Here is a 21,186-nt window from a genome sequence, read left to right on the forward strand (position 1 = left end):
TCTTTCATAGACCCATCTGCTGACACGTCCACTCCCAAATATCTGAATACGTTCACCTCCTCCATACTCTCTCCCTCCAATCTGATATTCAATCTTTCATCACCTAATCTTTTTGTTATCCTCATAACCTTACTCTTTCCTGTATTCACCTTTAATTTTCTTCTTTTGCACACCCTACCAAATTCATCCACCAATCTCTGCAACTTCTCTTCAGAATCTCCCAAGAGCACAGTGTCATCAGCAAAGAGCAGCTGTGACAACTCCCACTTTGTGTGTGATTCTTTATCTTTTAACTCCACGCCTCTTGCCAAGACCCTCGCATTTACTTCTCTTACAACCCCATCTATAAATATATTAAACAACCACGGTGACATCACACATCCTTGTCTAAGGCCTACTTTTACTGGGAAAAAATTTCCCTCTTTCCTACATACTCTAACTTGAGCCTCACTATCCTCGTAAAAACTCTTCACTGCTTTCAGTAACCTACCTCCTACACCATACACTTGCAACATCTGCCACATTGCCCCCCTATCCACCCTGTCATACGCCTTTTCCAAATCCATAAATGCCACAAAGACCTCTTTAGCCTTATCTAAATACTGTTCACTTATATGTTTCACTGTAAACACCTGGTCCACACACCCCCTACCTTTCCTAAAGCCTCCTTGTTCATCTGCTATCCTATTCTCCGTCTTACTCTTAATTCTTTCAATTATAACTCTACCATACACTTTACCAGGTACACTCAACAGACTTATCCCCCTATAATTTTTGCACTCTCTTTTATCCCCTTTGCCTTTATACAAAGGAACTATGCATGCTCTCTGCCAATCCCTAGGTACCTTACCCTCTTCCATACATTTATTAAATAATTGCACCAACCACTCCAAAACTATATCCCCACCTGCTTTTAACATTTCTATCTTTATCCCATCAATCCCGGCTGCCTTACCCCCTTTCATTTTACCTACTGCCTCACGAACTTCCCCCACACTCACAACTGGCTCTTCCTCACTCCTACAAGATGTTATTCCTCCTTGCCCTATACACGAAATCACAGCTTCCCTATCTTCATCAACATTTAACAATTCCTCAAAATATTCCTTCCATCTTCCCAATACCTCTAACTCTCCATTTAATAACTCTCCTCTCCTATTTTTAACTGACAAATCCATTTGTTCTCTAGGCTTTCTTAACTTGTTAATCTCACTCCAAAACTTTTTCTTATTTTCAACAAAATTTGTTGATAACATCTCACCCACTCTCTCATTTGCTCTCTTTTTACATTGCTTCACCACTCTCTTAACTTCTCTCTTTTTCTCCATATACTCTTCCCTCCTTGCATCACTTCTACTTTGTAAAAACTTCTCATATGCTAACTTTTTCTCCCTTACTACTCTCTTTACATCATCATTCCACCAATCGCTCCTCTTCCCTCCTGCACCCACTTTCCTGTAACCACAAACTTCTGCTGAACACTCTAACACTACATTTTTAAACCTACCCCATACCTCTTCGACCCCATTGCCTATGCTCTCATTAGCCCATCTATCCTCCAATAGCTGTTTATATCTTACCCTAACTGCCTCCTCTTTTAGTTTATAAACCTTCACCTCTCTCTTCCCTGATGCTTCTATTCTCCTTGTATCCCATCTACCTTTTACTCTCAGTGTAGCTACAACTAGAAAGTGATCTGATATATCTGTGGCCCCTCTATAAACATGTACATCCTGAAGTCTACTCAACAGTCTTTTATCTACCAATACATAATCCAACAAACTACTGTCATTTCGCCCTACATCATATCGTGTATACTTATTTATCCTCTTTTTCTTAAAATATGTATTACCTATAACTAAACCCCTTTCTATACAAAGTTCAATCAAAGGGCTCCCATTATCATTTACACCTGGCACCCCAAACTTACCTACCACACCCTCTCTAAAAGTTTCTCCTACTTTAGCATTCAAGTCCCCTACCACAATTACTCTCTCACTTGGTTCAAAGGCTCCTATACATTCACTTAACATCTCCCAAAATCTCTCTCTCTCCTCTGCATTCCTCTCTTCTCCAGGTGCATACACGCTTATTATGACCCACTTCTCGCATCCAACCTTTACTTTAATCCACATAATTCTTGAATTTACACATTCATATTCTCTTTTCTCCTTCCATAACTGATCATTTAACATTACTGCTACCCCTTCCTTTGCTCTAACTCTCTCAGATACTCCAGATTTAATCCCATTTATTTCCCCCCACTGAAACTCTCCTACCCCCTTCAGCTTTGTTTCGCTTAGGGCCAGGACATCCAACTTCTTTTCATTCATAACATCAGCAATCATCTGTTTCTTGTCATCCGCACTACATCCACGCACATTTAAGCAACCCAGTTTTATAAAGTTTTTCTTCTTCTCTTTTTTAGTAATTGTATACAGGAGAAGGGGTTACTAGCCCATTGCTCCCGGCATTTTAGTCGCCTCATACGACACGCATGGCTTACGGAGGAAAGATTCTTTTCCACTTCCCCATGGACAATAGAAGAAATAAAAAAGAACAAGAGCTATTTAGAAAAAGGAGAAAAACCTAGATGTATGTATATATATATATGCATGTGCGTGTCTGTGAAGTGTGACCAAAGTGTAAGTAGGAGTAGCAAGATATCCCTGTTATCTTAGCGTGTTTATGAGACAGAAAAAGAAACCAGCAATCCTACCATCATGCAAAACAGTTACAGGTTTTTGTTTCACAGTCATCTGGCAGGACGGTAGTACTTCCCTGGGTGGTTGCTGTCTACCAACCTACTACCTCTATTTCTATAATATATTTTCCATTCTATCAAATGAGACCAAGAAAACGAGAATACAGCCATGAATACTATACGAAAATAGACCACAAAGTCGGCATTTTAATTAAAAAAAATGGTTAGTTTTTTTTCTCATTATACATTTTTTAATATGGTGCACACTGACCACACAGACCCATTCTCTCGCATGTGGGCCTACCAGCTTTCTCCTGCTTGATTTGAAGCAGCTAGAATTTATGCGTATATATACGTCAAACACGGTGGCTCGTAAGATGTATATGTAGGACTGAAACAGTCAAAGGGTTAACCCTTTCAGGGTCCGTGCCATAGATCTACGGTTTTACGTTGAGGGTCCAAACCATAGATCTACGCCATGAGCTCAGCTGACTCTGATAAACTGTGAGCGGTAAATTTGGGCCTAGATATGAGAGAATACATCTATGTGGTATGTGTGCACCAAATTAAACAAATCCTGCAGCACAGTGCATAATGAGAGAAAAAACTGAGACTGTAATTTTCGATTAAAACAGCAACTCTGCAGTGTTTTTTTGTTTTGTTTTTTATAGTTGTATTTGCGATTTCTTGGCCTCATTTGATAGAATGGAACATATATTACAGAAACAGAGATGATTATGATTGGTTTTAGTACTGAAAATGGCTTGAAACTGAGCTTAAATTAGTGTAAATGTTAAATTTTTGCCGATGTTCAAGAGTAAACGAATGACCTCACACGTCTAATACACACCAGTTGGTGGGTCTAATATACGTTCACAAATGTGCTGATGTTATTTATACAATTATTACAGTATTGCATAACAGTAATCTTCTATTTTATGGTGTGAATTAAAATTCATTATATGAATAAAACATCAAAATGGAATTCATTTGTAAAGCCTGAAAACATAACTAATGAACAGAGGAAATGTTAATTTAGTGTCAGGAATGCCTGCATTGTTTATTCTGGACCCTATTTTGAAATTGGAATATTTTAAACTTAATGTTAAATTGGCCAAATTACCAATTTCCGATCACTTTATTTTGTAGTTGAAACAGTTGACTTGGCGATTTCTTGTGCTCAATCGATAGAATAGACGTAATACTAGTGAAATAGCTAAGAATTTGGTCGACTGGAATAATGTAATTGGCCTAAAATGGGAGTTAAAGTCGGCAAAATCGTCGATTCGAAAATATCGCTGACATCAAAATTCGCGAGAGCATAATTTCGTCAATTTTCCATCAAATTTCGTACTTTTTGTTTTCCTACCTTCAGAAAATGATTCTCTACCATTTCATAAGAAAAAATAACAGCCAATTATTTTTAAACAACCATGGTGACATCATGTATCCTTGTCTATGGCCTACTTTTACTGGGGAATAATCTCTCTCTGTCCTGCATACCCTAATCTGAGCCTCACTATGCTCATAAAAACTCTTAACTGCTTTTAGTAATCTACTACCTATTCCATACACTTTCAGCATCTGCCACATTGCTTCCCTATACACCCTATCATATGCTTTTTCAAATTCACAAATCCAACAAAAACATTTTTACTGTCATCTAAATACTGTTCACTTACATGCTTCAATGTTAACACTTGGTCTTGACATCCCCTACCCTTCCTAAAGCCTTCTTGTTCATCTGCGATCCTGCTCTCCATCGTACCCTTATTTCTAACAATAATAACTCGACCGTACACCTTACCAGGTTTATTCAGCAGGCTTATTTCCCTATAATTCTTACATGCTCTCTTGTCCTCCGTGCCTTTATATGAAAGAACTATGCACACACTCTGCCAACCCTTAGGTACCTTCCCCTCTTTCATACATTTATTAAACAAAAGCGCCAATCACTCCAAAACTATATCCCTACCTGCTTTTAACATTTCTGACTTGGTCCCATCAGTTCCAGGTGCTTTACCCCCTTTCATTCTGCCCATAGCCCTGTGCAACTGCCCCTCACTAATTACTGGCTCTTTCTCACACCTAAAAGATGTTTTACTACATCCCCATCGCTGATCAACATTAACCCTTTCAGGGTCGAGAGACCCTCTCCTAAACTTGTTCTCAGGGTCGAAAATTTTTCGGAAAAAAAAAAATTTTCTTATGAAATTATGGAAAATCTTTTCCCAATCATAATGACTCCAAAAGTATGAAATTTGATGGAAAACGTATGGAATTATGCTCTAGTGAAGTTAGCGGTCTCGATGTTTATGCATTGGCGATTTTGCCCACTTTGAGCCCTATTTTTGGCCAATTCCAGTGTACTAGTTGACAGAAATCATAACTATTTCGCTAGAACTCCACTTTTTCTATTGAATGAGTACAAGAAACCACCCATTTACCGATTTTAACTCTCCAATAAAGTGGTCAGAAATTGGCAATTTTGCCAGTTTCACACAATTTCAAAAGATGCCAATTTTCAAATAGGGTCCAGAATAAACAAGACAGACATTCCTGGCACTAAAATAACATTTTCTCTGTTCATTAGTCATGTCCCCAAGCCCCTCTTACATTTCTTTTGCTTTCCACTTTGAGTTTTTATTCTCACTAAAAATAGAAAATTTACTGTTATGCAGACAACTGCATTAGTGTAAAAATGGTATAAATAATATCAGCACACTTGTGAAAGAATATTAGACTCACCAGTTGATGTGTATTGGACACTTGGCATGATTTGTTGACTTTTGAACTTTGGCAAAAATTGAACATTTTTGCTACTTCGAGCTCTATTTCAAGGAACTTTTCATTGTGAAACTAATCAAAATCATCTCAATTTCTGTAATATGTCTTCCATTCTATAAAATGAGACCAGGAAAACTAGAATACAACCATAAATACCATACGAAAATACAGTGCAAAGGTGCCATTTTAAACCAAAAACACGGTCAAAGTTTTTTTTCTCATTATGCTCTGTGTGCTGCAGGATTTTTTTTATACTGTGCACACTGACCACATACACCCAGTCTTTCAATTGTAGGCCTACCAGCTTTCTCTCGCTAGATTTGAAGGTGCTAGAATTTACACGTACTAGCACGTCAATAACCCTGGTGCTTAAGACGTACTAGTACGTCAGAAACCCTGGAAGGGTTAACAGTTCCTCAGAATATTCCCTCCATCTTCTCGATACTTCTGACTCCCTGTCTAATAACTCTCCTCTTCTTTTTTTAACTGTCAAATCTATTTGTTTCCTAGGCTTTCTCAACTTATTAATCTCAGTTACAAGATGTATTTATTTGAAGGTAAACCTAGCACCATATTTTTTCCAGGTGGCACAGTGTTACTCGTAGGTCATGGTGCAACTCTGGACACATGCACGAGAGAATTAGTTGGAGGAGCACCGAGAGCAGAACGTGAGATGCTTGCTATGATCAAGAAGGTCTGTGTGAAGCCAGTATTTATATCTTGCTTAAATTTGTTTTTTTATTATTTAAGTGCAGTTTTGTATGTGAATTGGAGACAAATAGCACGAAATCAACAAATGGTGAAAAAGTCACAATTACAGAGAGGAACTTTATTGAGATGTTTCCCCTGTGGCCACATTTCTTCAATCAGTGACTGAAGAAGATTGTCCACAGGCAAAACATCTCAGTAAAGTTTTTCTTTGCAACTTTATCTTTTTCACTCTATGTGAGTTCTCCACTGAATGGCTCCCTAGCAGGGCAAGACCTATGGGTAAGTCTTATTACACCTACTGCCTATGTTCACATATCAGTAAATAGCTGCTTCTGTGTTAGCAAACTGTTTTGTGTCACATCCTTAAGGATTGATAAATATTTCAAAGGACCTTGATAAGTCAAGGGCTTCCTGTCCTTGTTACTACTTAGCTCTTCTTATCATCCTTATCTACATTAGGTAAACACTGAGGTAAGGCAACAAGTGGAAGTAATAGCTTTGATATTAGGAAAATCTTTTATTTCTACATTTCACCCAATGTCAAGCTTTATTATGTATATAGGAAAAAAGCATATACACCACCTTGTTAGGGATACAAGCACTCTGGGGTCAAGTTTGGAGAAAGGCAGGGCAAAGGTTTAAGGTAAAGTCAGATAATGGCAAAGTATGTGAGGTCAAGTTTTGGCGAGAGTAAAGAACAAAACCAAGGTGACAAGACGAGGTTTATTTTTTTTTTCAACAAACCGGCTGCATCCCACCAAGGCAGGGTGGCCCAAAAAGAAAAACGAAAGTTTTTCTTTTTAAATTTAGTAATTTGTACAGGAGAAGGGGTTACTAGCCCCTTGCTCCCGGCATTTTAGTCGCCTCTTACAACATGCATAGCTTATGGAGGAAGAATTCTGTTCCACTTCCCCATGGAGATGAGAGGAAATAAACAAGAACAAGCACTAGAAAGAAAATAGAAGAAAACCCGGAGGGGTGTGTATATATATGCTTGTATACATGTATGTGTAGTGTGACCTAAGTGTAAGAAGTAGTATCAAGATGTACCTAAAATCTTGCATGTTTATGAGACAGAAAAAAGACACCAGCAATCCTACCATCATGTAAAACAATTACAGGCTCTCGTTTTACACTCACTTGGCAGGACGGTAATACCTCCCTGGGTGGTTGCTGTCTACCAACCTACTACTTCTGGAGGTTTATTATGTTTATATTATAAATGATGAATAATGTGAGGTATGGGAAAATGGAGTGATGGTGATGGTAATCTACTCTATGAGGAGAACCAATCATCTGTTTGTGTTAGTATCCTCTTTGGATGTGCTGTGTATGAGGGAGGCTTTCTGTTTTCAAGAGCAAACAATTTGAGGTAACAAAAGTATACTCAATTTACTTCTGTTCTTCTGAACGATATTTTTCATTGTACATTCTGAGTGCTTGGAGAAAGAATCCTGTTATAACACTTCTCATGGTTTTGAGCTCAGGGTGGTATAGGTTTTATATTAGGCCATCATAATGTTTGAGTGTATAGAAACCCAACAGTAAAGATGACCAAATATATTATTTCTCCCATCATGACCTCGGACCCAAGCAGGACATTATCATAGGATTCTTTTTATGAGTACTTACACTTCATAATGATGAATATCTTTCAGAAGAACAGGAATATGTAAAGGACACTTATGCTACTATCAGATTTCGTCCTCATACACTGACACCCACAGAGGATATCAGCATTGTGAAATGGCTGGACCCCTACACTAGGCGTAACTGCCATTACCATAGCCCTGCTTTTCTGAAAGACTAACTTGAGTGTGGCACTCTTAACCACCAAAATATCAAAATTACCCGAAGCCCAAAACCTGGAATTGCTTGTATACCAGTAGTGTACAGCATACCATTGGCAGAAGTGTGAAATTATATATTGGGAGACCGGCCAAGACCTTCATCCATATGTCAGTAACAAATTTGCCTGCAGGATGGATTACACTAACATTGCATGCATAGTCCATTGTAACCTACATTGTCACATCATGGACTTGGGAGAGAACTCAAGTCAAACCACCAAAACAAGACATTGCTCAGAATTTTAGAAACAGCTATGATATACTAAACCAACACCATCAAACAAGACTCGTTCAGTAAACATAAAGTACATTGTACAGTAAACCCTCAATAGGGGATGCTGTTATATCTGAATGTTGAGAATAATAAAAAAGTACCCTAAAGCACTATCCCAGTGGTTCCTATCTTTTTCACCACCAAAGATCCCTTTTATTTAAATTGATTTTTCCATGAATCCCAGGTTTTTGAAAGGTCTGTCTACTCAACAAGCTGATTTTTATTAGCTAACAACAAACTCGTTTTCTCAGTTTTATCTCTCAGTTGAAAGACATGTGTAACTGACTATTCAGTTAAATAAATGGCAGTATTGAAAAGCTTACTTGTTTAATGAGATGGTTAATGCTGTTTTGCTGATGCTGTGTTCTGAATTTGATTCAATGGCAGACAGTTTGAAGCATAGATCAGATTCAACATTCATCCTGTTTCTGTATTTTGATTTTATATAAAAGAGCTGGGGGAAAGCCTGTTTACATTAATATACAGTGGGGAATAACATTAACCCTTTCACGGTCGGTCCCATATATGTACGGCTTGATAGCCAGTGTCGGTCTCGTATTTATATGCCAAAATTCTAGTGCCTTCATATCTGGGGGAAGAAAACTGGTAGGCCTACATATGAAAGAATGGGTCTGCATGGTCAGTGTGCACAGTATAAAAAAAAATCTGCAGCAAGCAGTGTATAATGCGAAAAAAACTCCGACTGCATTTTTGGTTTAAAAGTGACTTTGCAGTGTGTTTTTGTATGGTATTTATGGTTGTATTCTCGTTTTCTTGATCTCATTTGATAGAATGGAAGATATACTACAGAAATAGAGCTGATTTTGATTGGTTTCACGATGAAAAGTACAGTGGACCCCCGAGTTTCATGATTAATCCATTCCAGAGAGTCTGCCTAATGGCGAAATTCACGATTGGCGAATCCATTTTCCCCATAAGAAATAATGTAAATCCAATTAGTGCATTTTAGACACCCAAAAGTATTAACAGAAAATAATTTTTTTAAAGATTAAATATAGATTTACATACAGAAAACAATGACAAATAAATATAAATCACTAATAAAATGGATAAATGAACATCTAACATCACACTTAACCTTTATTGAAGACTCTTGTTGGTGTATGGCAGACAGGTAGGAGGCGAGAGGGACGCGAGTTTATGCTTCAATATGACGCTAATATCATCTCTACGGATTATTTATCTATCACAATTCATCTAATATGACATAATGAACAATATTAATAACATAGAAACATTATATATACTCTAGAATGAATAAAATATGTCATAATGTATGAGAGGAGTAAAGTGATGGAATTGTTGTTGTTGGGTTTATAAGGGCCACTGAGAGAAGCAGTACAGTGGTGGTAGAGGTGAGGCACCAGCAGAACCCACCAACACTATCACACTTAAACAATGTATGTAATTTATAAATAAGTAATATTTACATTTTAATTTATAAACAAGTTTATTCAGGTATACACAAATACAGTTACGTACATAAATTATCATACATAGCAGCATATGTGTAAAGTATCTAGGATAACCCAGAAAAGTCAAGAGTGACTTATTTCTGTTGGGATCCTTTTATATTTACACTTGTTTACTTTTATACTTACACTTTTATATTTACACTTTCCTTGAAGGAGATGTTAGTTTAATTAGGTAGTTTGATGAAGGAGATGCTGGCAGAGGTTTAGGGTGGTGGAAGATAGCAGGCCGGCATATGTTCAGCAGTCTTATACACGTCCAACATTGGAAAGTTACTTTCATGTCGTTTTTCTATTGCTTAACTTACTTGCTACACTGTTAATTCTACACTTTATCGCTGGCTGGAGCTATAGCCTTTATCGATACCTACTGCTTTAGTATCATACATATCGTAGAATCACAAACACTGCAAAAGGCACATTCTCCCCTCTCTCTTCCTCCTCCACTTTGGTACTTTGCTACGAGTTTTTTTTTGAATTCTATAGTGTTTCTTACCTTTGTTACCAAAGGGCTGGCACTAGGAGCTTTCTTTGGGCCCATGGTGGCTTATTTAGCAGTAAGACAATGGATTATTATGAAATGTATTGTATAAACCCATGGGGTGTTGGTCATGCACTGGTAAACAATGACACACTGAGTGTGAATGGTGTGGGAGACTGGCTTTGTGTGCACGCTGACGACGGACACGTACCAGATGGTTGCTGAATCAAGAGTCCAATCACGAACCGCGAAGCTAAATTTTGACGAAAAACTTGCCAAAAGTCAGATTTCATGAAAGTCATGACCGACGAAATGCTGGGGTCCACTGTACCTTGAAATTGAGCTCAAAGTAGTGGAAATGTTCAATTTTTGCCGATGCTTAAACAAATCACGCTACGCATCCAATACATATCAGCTGGTGAGTCCAATATTCTTTCACAAGTGTGCTGATATTATTTATACCATTTTTACAATAATGCAGTAGTCTGCATAACAGTAAACCTATTTTTGTGAGAATAAAAATTCAAAATGAAAAGCAGGAGTAATATAAGTGGGGCCTGGAGACATGACTGATGAACAGAGAAAATGTTATTTTAGTACCAGGAATGTCTGTCTTGTTTATTCTAGACCCTATTTTGAAATTGGCATCTTTTGAAATTTGGTTGAAATTGGCCAAATTGCCAATTTTTGACCACTTTATTGCATAATTAAAATCAGTAAATGGGCAGTTTCTGGTGCTCAATATATATAGAACAAATGGAGTTCTAACAAGATAGCTATGATTTTAATTAGCTGGAACAATGCATTTAGCCAAAAATAGGGCTCAAATTGAGCGAAATCGCCGATGCATAAATGTCACCGATATGGCTAACATCACGAGTGTAATTTTGCAAGTTTTCCATGAAATTTCATACTTTTGGTGTCATTACAATTGGGAAAAGATTCTCTTATCATTTCATAAAAAATAATTTTTTTTTTTTTTTTTTTTTGAAAATTTTTCGACCCTGAGAGAGAGTTTAAAGTGCTCTCTCCAAAACTCTCTTAGAGTCAGTTGAGTTTCTGAGGTCACTACAAAGCACCTTTCAAACAGAGCTTTTGTGTACAGTTTTTTGAAGTTTGCAATAACCTGCTGGTCCATGGGCTGCAGGAGAGGAGTGGTATTAGGAGGCAAAAACTTCACCTTAATGAATTTCATGTCCCCATAAAGTCGCTCTGCCACGTCTGTAGGATGACCAGGGGCATTGTCTAACACCAGGAGGCACTTAAGTTCTAATTTCTTTTCAGTTAGGTAATCTTTCACATTGGGGGCAAATGCATGGTGTAACCAGTCATAGAAAAAGTCCCTAGTGACCCATGCCTTACTGTTTGCCCTCCACAGCACACACAAATTCTCCTTGAGGACATTCTTTTGCCTGAACGGTCTGGGAGTTTCAGAGTGATACACTAATAAAGGCTTCACTTTGCAATCACCAGTAGCATTGGAACACATGAGAAAAGTAAGCCTGTAAGCTTATGTCCTGGGAGTGCCTTTTCCTCCTGAGTAATGTAGGTGCTGCTTGGCATTTTCTTCCAAAACAGGCCTGTTTCATCACAATTAAACACTTGTTCAGGTTTCAGTCCTTCACTGTCTATGTACTTCTTGAATTCCTGCACATATTTTTCAGCTGCTTTGTGGTCCGAACTGGCAGCCTCACCATGCCTTATCACACTATGTATGCCACTACAATTCTTAAATCTCTCAAACCAACCTTTGCTGGCCTTAAATTCACTCACATCATCACTAGTTGCAGGCATTTTTTTAATTAAATCCTCATGCAACTTCCTAGCCTTTTCGCTTATGATCGCTTGAGAGACGCTATCTCCTGCTAGCTGTTTTTCATTTATCCACACCAATAAGAGTCTCTCAACATCTTCCATCACTTGCGATCTCTGTTTCGAAAACACAGTTAAACCTTTGGCAAGAACAGCTTCCTTGATTGCCTTTCTGTTGCCCACAATAGTAGCGATGGTTGATTTGGGTTTCTTGTACAACCTGACCAGGTCGGCGACACGCACTCCACTTTCATACTTATCAATGATCTCTTTCTTCATCTCTATTGGAATTCTCACCCTTATTGCTGTAGGGTTGGCACTAGAAGCTTTCTTGGGGCCCATGGTCACTTATTTTCCAGATAAAGCACCGAAAACACTGTAATAATACGAAATATTCCGATTGTATGCTTGGATGTTACCGCAGAGGCTGGCTGGTAAACAATGCCACCGGCGGAACATGTGAGGCTGGCTGAGGGCGCACATTGGACGCGTCTCGGACGAAGAGCGGTGAGCGGGTTTTTGGGCGGTATGCGAGGCAAAATTTTTGCGATAAAAGCGAGCGGTATGCGGATTGTACGGTATGCGATGCGTACGGTATGCGGGGGTCCACTGTATATGTACGTCAAACACGGTACCTCCTAAGACGTATATATACGGCCGCGACAGTCAAAGGGTTAAGGATCGGGGGTCTCGACTCTTGAAGGGTTAAGTATCTCAGTGGTTTCGATGCCAGTACTGGCTACTCATTTTTCACATGCAGCCAGAAGTCAGTGAGGTAATTATACATTTTACACTACAGCCTCTTGAAATTTTTGTCTTAGCTCATGAACCCCAAGAACTACCTTTGCAGGCCCCCAGGGGTTCACGGAATACAGGGTGGAAACCGCTGTTCAATACTGTATACCTAATAGAGTACTGTATGCCTAATGTATGGATATACTGTAATAAACATTGACAGTACAAGAGTTAAATTAACCATTGGTTATTGCCTAAAATTTAAAAATCTGTCATATTCAGGTTTACTGTACTGTCACGTTGGCCTTGCCACTTTCTTGCACCATTACCTGAATTTACCTCATTTTATTGTGATCTTTGACTTGTCTTTCTTGTAAGGCAGTGTATTCACCTTTTCCTGTATACAGTGCTTGTAAAGCCCAGTTTTGGATGAAACTCTAGCAGATGGTTTCCCTGTTACCAATATCTTGGCTTCATACAGTGGAACCTCAAAAATCGAACGTATCACATATCGAACGTTTTGAAAATAAGAAAATTTTTTCGGACAAACTGTGTCCCTATTATCGAACGCGCCCCTGTTTTTGGACTGCCGGGTACGGGACCTGTCCGCTGGCCCGCTCTGTCCGCGTCCCCGCAGGCGCTGTGAGCAGTCTAGCTTTGTTTATGCTTGAGTGAACACTAACCTGTGATCTCATTCACACATTTTACAATTATTTAATTGTGTTTAGTGCTTGTGGGGCTGTGAAATAAGCTGCCATGGGCCCAAAGAAACTTGCTAGCGGTACCCCTGTGGTAAAGAAAGTGAGAAACACCATAGATGTGAAGAAGGAAATAATACAGAAGTATGAGATTGGAGTGAGACTTGTTGAGCTTGCCAGGATGTACAGAGGACTGTGGACAGTTATTTTGTGAGACAGAAACAGACAACTGTGGACAGTTATTTTGTGAGACAGAAACAGACAACTGTGGACAGTTATTTTGTGAGACAGAAACAAACGACTGTGGAGTTGTAATGAAGTTGGTAGAATTACCGACAATATGTAAAGTAAAAGGACACAAGTGCAACTAATGTGACATTTATTGTGGCAACGTTTCGCTCTCCAGGAGCTTTATCACGCTTGATAAAGCTCCTGGAGAGCGAAACGTTGCCACAATAAATGTCACATTAGTTGCACTTGTGTCCTTTTACTTTACAGACTGTGGAGTTATTTTGTGAGACAGAAACAGACAACTGTGGAGTTACTTTGTGTGACAAACAGACGATTGTGGACAGTTATTTTGTGAGACAGAAACAGACAACTGTGGAGTTATTTTGTGAGACAAACAGACGATTGTGGACAGTTATTTTGTGAGACAAACAGACGATTGTGGACAGTTATTTTGTGAGACAGAAACAGACGGCTGTGGACAGTTATTTTGTGAGACAGAAACAGACGGCTGTGGACAGTTATTTTGTGAGACAGAAACAGACAACTGTGGAGTTATTTTGTGAGACAAACAGACGATTGTGGACAGTTATTTTGTGAGACAAACAGACGATTGTGGACAGTTATTTTGTGAGACAGAAACAGACAACTGTGGAGTTATTTTGTGAGACAGAAACAGACGACTGTGGACAGTTATTTTGTGAGACATAAACAGACGACTGTGGACAGTTATTTTGTGAGACAGAAACAGACGACTGTGGACAGTTATTTTGTGAGACAGAAACAGACGACTGTGGAGTTATTTTGTGAGACAAACAGACGATTGTGGACAGTTATTTTGTGAGACAAACAGACGACTGTGGATAGTTATTTTGTGAGACAGAAACAGAGGACTGTAGACAGTTATTTTGTGAGACTGGGGTCCAATGACTCTCAAGCTGGTCCTAGTGGCATTAAAATACAGAGAAGGGAAGCAACCCCAGAGAGGGCTTTGATACCGGAAGTCCTCATGGAGGGGGATTCTCCTTCCAAACAATAACCCCAACTCCCTCTCTCCTCCTCCCTATCTTCCAGATGCCATCACCAATCTTCAATAAAGGTAAGTAAAAATGTTATTTTATATTACTATACATAATTAAAGACTATAGCATTTGTTGTGTGTATGTAAAACTGTAATTAATCTCTATAAAATGTATTTTTTTTTGTGAATATTTTTGGGTTTCTGGAACGGATTAATTGTATTTCCATTATTTCTTATGGGAAATATTGCTTCGAATTTCAGACTGGAATGGATTTTCGAATTTAGAACTAGCTCCTGGAACTGTTATGGATTAAGTTCGAAATCAAATTTTGAGGTTCCACTGAAATATACATTTTCCTAATGCACAATAATAGAGTAGTACATGCTCAATATATATTGTGCATGTACTACTCTACTAAATGAAGAATAAATGACACTTACCTTTATTGAAGATGCAGCAATGACTGATGAGACACTGTGTCCTGGGAGTGCCTCTTCCTCCTGAGTACTGTAGGTCCTGTTTGGTATTTTCTTCCAGAACAGGCCTTATCACACTGTGTATGCCACTACGATTCTTAAATCTCTCAAACCAACCTTTGCTGGCTCTAAATTCACCAATATGAGCACTAGTTCCAGGCATTTTCCCTGTTCACCTGGGTGTTAGTCAACTGGTGTGGGTTGCATCCTGGGAGACAAGATTAAGGACTCCAATGGAAATAAGTTAGACAGTCTTCGATGACACTGACTTTCTTGGGTTATCCTGGGTAGCTAACCCTCTGGGGTTAATTGTTTCTTGGTATTCTCAATAAGCCACACCAACAACGGTGGTACAGCAGCAGCAGCAGCTGACGGTGGTACAGCAGCAACAGACGATGCTACAGCAGCAACAGACGATGCTACAGCAGCAGCAGACGATGCTACAGCAGCAACTGACGATGTTACAGCAGCAGCAGACGATGCTACAGCAGCAGCAGCAGCAGACGATGCTACAGCAGCAGCAGACGATGCTACAGCAGCAGCAGACGATGCTACAGCAGCAGCAGACGGTACTACAGCAGCAGCAGCAGCTGACGGTGGTACAGCAGCAGCAGCTGACAGTGCAGCAGCAGCTGACGGTGGTACAGCAGCAGCAGCAGCTGTACCACCAATAGTAGCAATGGTTGATTGGGGTTTATTATACAACCTGGCCAGCTCGGAGACACGCACTCCACTTTCATACTTATCAATGATCTTTTTCTTCATCTCCATAGTAATTCTCACCCTTATTGCTGTAGGGTTGGCACTAGAAGCTTTCTTGGGGCCCATGGTCACTTATTTTCCAGAAAAAAATCACCAAAAACACTGTAATAATACAAAATGTTCCGATTGTATGCTTGGATGTTACCGCGGAGGCTGGCTGGTAAACAATGCCACCCGCGGAACATGTGAGCGTGGCTCAGGCCGCACATTGGACGCGTCTCGGACGAAGGCCGCTGAGCGGGTTTTTGTCCACTATGCGGGGCAAAATTTTAGCGAACAAAGCGTCCGCTATGCGGATTGTCCGCTATGCAAGGCGTCCGTTATGCGGGGGTCCACTGTACTTGGTAATACAGAAGCAGAATATACTTAATGTATGTAAAGGAAATAGTGTGCAGGTTATGCCATTTTATTAATGATGACATAATATGTGGAGGAAAATCTCTTGTAAAGGGATGGGGTATCTCTCAGCCCTCAGCCCCCTTCAGCTCTCTGAGGGACTTAGTCCTCCTGGAAGGGGCTTGTGGACTCTTCCTTTCTTACACAACAACTTTAATGAGACATGTATGTACCACGTCTCTCTGTCCTTGCTAGAATTTCTGATCAACTGCACAATGAGGGTTAAACAAGAGTAATTACTCTTTTCCCCATAACAGGAAAATTAAGGGAAAATCTACACCCCACTTGATCTACAAGTTGGGACTATTATGACTTCTAGTCTGCAGCTAAATAACAAGAACCCTTCCCTCTTGTGTTAATTCTCATTGCACAGACTAGCAGCGAGTGAATGTGAAGCTGAACTCGGCAGTTCTTTTGTGTGGATGGTGAACATGGTAGGCATTGGCAGGGCAACAAGTTAGGTTGAATTCAGACATCAGAGCATGAACACGTCACAAATCTCTCGCTGAGAACAAATAAAATAATGACTTTGTGTGGTAAACTCTGAAATATTGTCAATCTCCACTAGGAAAGCTAGTATTAAAAGGTAATATGAGTGTAATGGGCCATGGTATTATCTCAATGAAGTGTAAGTTAATGTGTGACACCATGGTATACATTCTGTTGTAATGAACAAAGGGACAAAATATCTCCCTACCACGAATAACGAATGGTGTCAAAGTGACAAATACAGTGGACCCCCGGTTCGCAATGCCATCGGTATCCGATAAATCCGGTATTCGATGCATTGTATCCCAAAAATTTTCCCTCGGTTCCCGTTACAAAACCCGGTATACGTGATTCGTCCGAGACGTGTCCAAGTGTGGCCTGAACTGCCCCGTGTGTGCCAGTGTTTACAAGCCAGCCAGTGTGCTCGCATCTAAGGATACATTCGGTACATTCCATATTATCACAGTGTTTTTGGTGCTTGTTTCTGCAAAATAAGTCACCATGGGCCCCAAGAAAGCTTCTAGTGCCAACCCTTCGAGAAAAAGGGTGCTAATGACTATTGAAATGAAGAAAGAGATAATTGCAAAGTACGAAAGTGGAGTGCGTGTGTCGGAGCTGGCCAGGTTGTATACAAAACCCCAATCAACCATCTCTACTATAGTGACCAGGAAAACGGCAATCAAGGAAGCTGTTGTTGCAAAAGGTGCAACTGTGATTACGAAACAGCGACCGCAAGTGTTAGAAAATGTTGAGAGACTGTTATTGGTGTGGATAAATGAAAAACAGATAGCAGGAGATAGCATCTCTCAAGCGATCATTTGTGAAAAGGCTAGGCAGTTGCATGACGATTTGGTAAAGAAATTGCCTGCAACTAGTGGTGATGTGAGTGAATTTAAGGCCAGCAAAGGTTGGTTTGAAAGATTTAAGAATCGTAGTGGCATACATAGTGTGATTAGGCATGGTGAGGCTGCCAGTTCGGACCAAAAAGCAGCTGAAAAATATGTGAAGGAATTCAAGGATTACATAGACAGTGAAGACTTGAAACCTGAACAAGTGTTTAATTGCGACGAAACAGGCCTGTTTTGGAAGAAATTGCCAAGCAGGACCTACATTACTCAGGAGGAAAAGGCACTCCCAGGACATAAGCCTATGAAAGACAGGCTTACTCTTCTGATGTGTGCCAATGCTAGTGGTGATTGCAAAGTGAAGCCTTTATTGGTGTATCACTCAGAAACTCCCAGAGCGTTCAGGCAAAAGAATATCCTCAAGGCTAATTTGTGTGTGCTGTGGAGGGCAAACAGTAAGGCATGGGTCACTAGGGACTTTTTCTATGACTGGTTACACCATGCATTTGCCCCCAATGTGAAAAATTACCTAATTGAAAAGAAATTAGACCTTAAGTGCCTCCTGGTATTAGACAATGCCCCTGGTCATCCTACAGACTTGGCAGAGCGACTTTCTGGGGACATGAGCTTCATTAAGGTCAAGTTTTTGCCTCCTAATACCACTCCTCTCCTGCAGCCCATGGACCAGCAGGTCATTTCCAACTTCAAGAAACTGTACACAAAAGCTATGTTTGAAAGGTGCTTTGAAGTGACCACAGACACTCTATTGACTCTAAAGGAGTTTTGGAAGGATCACTTTAATATCCTCAATTGTGTAAACCTTATAGGTAAGGCTTGGGAGGGAGTGACTAAGAGGACCTTGAACTCTGCTTGGAAAAAACTGTGGCCAGAATGTGTAGACAAAAGGGATTTTGAAGGGTTTGAGGCTAACCCTGGGAATCCTATGCCAGTTGAGGAATCCATTGTGGCATTGGGGAAGTCCTTGGGGTTGGAGGTTAGTGGGGAGGATGTGGAAGAGTTGGTGGAGGAGGACAATGACGAACTAACCACTGATGAGCTGCTAGATCATCTTCAACAGCAAGAGGCCAGACCTGAGGAAACTGCTTCGGAGGAGGGGATAGAGAAATTGAAGAAGTTGCCTACTTCAAAGATTAAGGAAATGTGTGCAAAGTGGCTTGAAGTGCAAACCTTTTTTGATGAAAATCACCCTGACACAGCTACTGCAAGCCGTGTTGGCAACCTGTACAATGACAATGTTGTGAACCACTTTAGGAAAGTCATAAAGGAACGAGAGGTACAGGCCTCTATGGACAGATATGTTGTGCGACAGAAGTCCAGTGACTCTCAAGCTGGTCCTAGTGGCATTAAAAGAAGAAGGGAAGTAACCCCGGAAAAGGACTTGCTACCTCAAGTCCTACTGGAAGGGGATTCCCCTTCTAAACAATAGGTTCGACACTCTTCCCTCCTCCCATCCCATTAATCATCACCAGATCTTCATTAAAGGCAAGTGTCATGTATTCTATTGTTAGTAGAGTACATACTACAAACTGTGCATGTCTTCTTCAGTTTGTGTGCATTAAACTTAATATTTCATGTGGTAAAAGTTTTTTTTTTTTTTTCATACTTTTGAGTGTCTTGCACGGGTTAATTTGATTTCCATTATTTCTTATGGGGAAAATTGATTCGCTTTCCGATAATTTTGGTTTACGATGAGCTCCCAGGAACGGATTAATATCGCAAACTGGGGGTCCACTGTATGAGGTAGCACGTCCTTTTCTGGGGTTACTTCCCTTCTTCTTTTAATGCCACTAGGACCAGCTTGAGAGTCAATGGACCTCTGTCGCACAACATATCTGTCCATAGAGGCCTGTACCTCCCGTTCCTTTATGACTTTCCTAAAGTGTTTCACAACATTGTTAGTGTAATAGTCACCAGCACGGCTTGCAATAGCTGTGTGAGGGTGATTTTCATCAAAAAAGGTTTGCACTTTAAGCCACATTGCACACATTTCCTTAATCTTTGAAGTAGGCAACTTCTTCAATTTCTCTCTCCCCTCCTCTGAAGCTGTTTCTTCAGGTGCGGCCTCTTGCTGTTGAAGATGATCTTGCAGCTCATCAGTGGTTAGGTCTTTGTTGTCCTCCTCCACCAACTCTTAAACATCCTCCCCACTAACCTCCAACCCCAAGGACTTTCCCAGTGCCACAATAGAATCCACAACTGTTATAGGCTTCTCAGGTTTAGCCCCAAACCCTTCAAAATCCCTCTCTTCTACACATTCTACCACAATTCCTCCAAGCAGAGTTCAAGGTCCTCTTAGTCACTCTTTCCCAAGCCTTACCTATAAGGTTTACACAATTGAGGATGCTAAAGTGATCTCTCCAAAACTCTCTTAGAGTCAATTGAGTTTCTGAGTCACTACAAAGCACCTTTCAAACAGAGCTTTTGTGTACAGTTTTTTGAAGTTTGCAATGACCTGCTGGTCCATGGGCTGCAGGAGAGGAGTGGTATTAGGAGGCAAAAACTTGACCTTAATAAAGCTCATGTCCCCAGAAAGTCGCTCTGCCACATCTGAGCATTGTCTAATACCAGGAGGCACTTAAGGTCCAATTTATTTTCAATTAGGTAATTTTTCACAGTGGGGGCAAATGCATGGTGTAACCAGTCATAGAAAAAGTCCCTAGTGACCCATGCCTTACTGTTTGCCCTCCACAGCACACACAAATTAGCCTTGAGGACATTGTTTTTCCTGAACACTCTGGGAGTTTCAGAGTGATACACCAATAAAGGCTTCACTTTGCAATCACCACTAGCATTAGCACACATCAACAGAGTAAGCCTGTCTTTCATAGGCTTATGTCCTGGGAGTGCCTTTTCCTCCTGAGTAATGTAGGTCCTGCTTGGCATTTTCTTCCAAAACAGGCCTGTTTCGTCACAATTAAACACTTGTTCAGGTTTCAGTCCTTCACTGTCTATGTACTCCTTGAATTCCTGCACATATTTTTCAGCCGCTTTTTGGTCCGAACTGGCAGCCTCACCATGCCTTATCACACTATGTATGCCACTACGATTCTTAAATCTCTCAAACCAACCTTTGCTGGCCTTAAATTCACTCACATCACCACTAGTTGCAGGCATTTTTCTAATTAAATCCTCATGCAACTTCCTAGCCTTTTCACATATGATCGCTTGAGAGATGCTATCTCCTGCTATCTGTTTTTCGTTTATCCACACCAATAACAGTCTCTCAACATCTTCTATCACTTGCGATCTCTGTTTCGAAAACAAAGTTGCACCTTTGGCAAGAACAGCTTCCTTGATTGCCGTTTTCTTGGCCACAATAGTAGCGATGGTTGATTGGGGTTTTGTGTACAACCTGGCCAGCTCGGAGACACGCACTCCACTTTCATACTTAGCAATGATCTC

General features: G+C 40.1%; 1 long non-coding RNA gene across 1 annotated transcript in view; it reads left to right on the plus strand.

Annotated features, from left to right (window-relative positions):
- LOC138851627 (uncharacterized) overlaps positions 1-21,186 on the plus strand; it is a 30,922-nt gene that overhangs the window by 3,861 nt on the left and 5,875 nt on the right. Inside the window, exon 2 of the long non-coding RNA XR_011391311.1 lies at positions 6,076-6,185. This is a non-coding gene — a long non-coding RNA (uncharacterized lncRNA). The remainder of the gene's footprint in view (positions 1-6,075; positions 6,186-21,186) is intronic.

Source organism: Cherax quadricarinatus, unplaced genomic scaffold (assembly GCF_038502225.1).
Source record: "Cherax quadricarinatus isolate ZL_2023a unplaced genomic scaffold, ASM3850222v1 Contig1281, whole genome shotgun sequence".
Taxonomy (NCBI): Eukaryota; Metazoa; Arthropoda; class Malacostraca; order Decapoda; family Parastacidae; genus Cherax; species Cherax quadricarinatus.